This window comes from Haplochromis burtoni, unplaced genomic scaffold (assembly GCF_018398535.1).
Source record: "Haplochromis burtoni strain Fernald_Lab_line unplaced genomic scaffold, NCSU_Asbu1 Contig_337, whole genome shotgun sequence".
Classification (NCBI taxonomy): Eukaryota; Metazoa; Chordata; class Actinopteri; order Cichliformes; family Cichlidae; genus Haplochromis; species Haplochromis burtoni.
In genome coordinates this window covers 393,396-396,280 of record NW_024582698.1, presented here as the reverse complement: position 1 = coordinate 396,280, position 2,885 = coordinate 393,396, and positions in this window count along the sequence as shown.

Here is a 2,885-nt window from a genome sequence, read left to right as displayed (position 1 = left end):
TGAGGACCATCAGTGACAGCAGCGCATTCCCACGCACCTAAACCTCATTCTAACCTGAACCCCTTTGGAGGTCTGTCCCAAAACTTACACTGGATCCCACAAGGACAGAGGTGCAAACACACATTCACGCAACGGAGTCAGGTTGCGGGTTTGTTTTGCTTCTCAGACAGTGGAGAGGAGAGAAAATGAGCAGGGTTTTTTCACTTTCACTGGAATGTGCATTCACTGTGCAAGAAACAGTTAATGTGTGTGTGTGTGTGTGTGTGTGTGTGTGTGTGTGTGTGTGTGTGTGTGTGTGTGTGTGTGTGTGTTCATTCCTCTGATAAGATTTTCCTGCCAAATGCGAGAGGGGTTTTACGTCATAAAAAAACACACTTGGGAGAGAAAGCAAAAGAAGGAAGCAATAGTGAGAGGAGGGTGGAAAGGAAGAAGGGAGGAAGGAAGGAATGAAGGAAGGATAGAAGGGAAAGTGCTGACTCAGTTATCTGCTTGTTGATCCATGAGTCACAAAACCCAGAGAGACCATGTCTGTGTGTGTGTGCGTGCGTGCGTGCGTGCGTGCTGGCTGTAACTCAACCCTAACATGGGAAGCTCCTCCAACATCTGACAACCATTACTGCTGTCAACACATGCACACACACACACACTGCTGTAGTTTGCTGCGTCATTTTCAGCTTTATTGGACCAATAACAGAGCTGTTAATGCAACAAGCCTGCGGAGGTCAAAGGTCGACGGCCAGTGAACCACTGAACCAGTTACAGGTCCCCAGTACTTGCTGTTAGCAGGTCGTATCAAGTGCCTGATTGTCTTTGCAACAACTGTAAGAGCACAGTGTAAGACTACAACCACGTGAAAGAATGTGAAATTTTGTTTTATTTTATTTTTTTTGCTAATTTCAGGTGTGGGTCCTTCTACTTTTGCTCTCTGTTTCCTTTAGTTATTCCACAGGGAACCCCTATTTTTATTGGAAGCTTCTCTGTATTGTTGTTATTATTGTTTTCCCACACACTTCATTAACTCGCAGTACCAACCGTAGCTCCCCCAGGGCTGAAAAAAAGGTGCAGTGACCCGGGTGGTTCCTCAAACGACCACCTGGGTCTGGCTCCAAAAGCAAATCAGTCCCCAAAATCTCAAACTTTATAGCAGGCTGTTTGCAGGTCTCTATAGCTAACTTTCTCCTTCATAATAACTGTATAGGTTTTTTTCCTTTGGGATGTGGCCACTTTGCTTGACTTTGGTGCTGTCTGACAAATAATATGGCCTTTGGTACTACTTAACAGTGTCCATAGAGTCATAGAGCTTTCTAACTCAACCTGGTAGCCTTTAGATGATAACGTAGCACTCCACCCTCTGATCTACAACAAATGAGGGGATGTCACAGTTTAGCTCACACCAAAGAGCTGGATCAAACTCTATTCAGCTTTTCATTGTAAACATTTTGAATTTTCATAAAGATTATGCTTCTGTGCCCATGCAATGGTGACGATCTGTTCTGCATATGCAGATACAGAATCTGTTTTACAGAGACTTCTTCCAGTGGACAATTTGTAATCTAGTCTTGATCAGTTGTAGACTCTGTGATAAGATGTGTCTGTGTTTGTACTTTAAATGCATATTTTTTATTTTTAATCATTTCAGCTTCTATTCCCCTTTACCTCAGAGGAAAACATTTTTGCTTCGCCTACATGATAGCTTTTGTCACAGGTTACTTTTCAAAAGAGAGCACTTTGAGACTTCTAAACTCCAAACATAGCAGGAAATGTAATGCCTGGGTTCAGAAAGTTATATCAGTATAGATTCGTTTGTGAAATTGTCTTTGTTTGTTCTTGTTTGAATTTGATATTGTTATAAATGACACTATACAAATGTCTTGAGGCATTGCAGCAGTTTATTGAAGCATATGCAAACATACATGAACAGACAGTATGACAAAAATAAAGTTTGTTCATTTTTAACTATCCTAAAAGTCAACATTTGGTATGACCGCCTTTATTCTCTGACATAGCCTGAACGCTCTTCAGCAGCTTTCTTGTCATTTCTTTAAGTAGTCTTTAGCACTGGTTCTCCAGGTTTCTTAAAAGACTTTCAAAGCTCTTCTTTGGACGTTTCCTGCCTTTTGTTCAGTTCTCTGTGAAGATGATCCACCACTGCTTCAATGATGTTGAGGTCTGGGTCCTGATAGCGTTCTGTTGTGTCTCTCTATTCCAATGTACAGTACCTTTACTATATTTACAAAGTGTTTGAGAAATGTGTATTTAAACAAGGTTTTACTGCGGTGTGTTTGGGGTCACTGACATGTTGAAAGGTGAAGCCACTACCATTCACATGCTACATGGCATGTTGGATCAAAATCTGCATTCATAATATCATCAGTTGTGACAACACTATCAGCTGTAATGCAGTCCAAACCATGACTGAGCCTCCACCGTGTTTTACTGACAGCTGCACGCTGTATGCGTCCTCCCTACATACTGACAGCAATCTGAAGCACAAAATCCAAAGTTGGCGTTACCGTCTGAAAATGGTCAGGTACAAGGATTTTCCCATTTGTTACGGACATCACTTTCTGCAGTAGATGGCGTTGATAACACTTCAAGTGTTTTCTAATATTTAAAAAAAAAGACAGATTTTACTTTTCTCACGCTCTTACCTTCTCTTAAAGTTAACTGTATGAGGTCTAGCCACTGATTTCGTAAAATGTAATGACACACACACACACACACACACAGATCTACGAGCTTTTCACGGCTTTACTCGTGTTTATTTTTCATCTAAAAGGAATCTATCTTTTAGTATGGAGGATAAGAAGGGGGAAAGGAGAGGAGGAGAGGTGAGACGAGTCCAGGAGGGGAGCTGGAGAGAGAAGGAGGGATAGAGGAAGAGG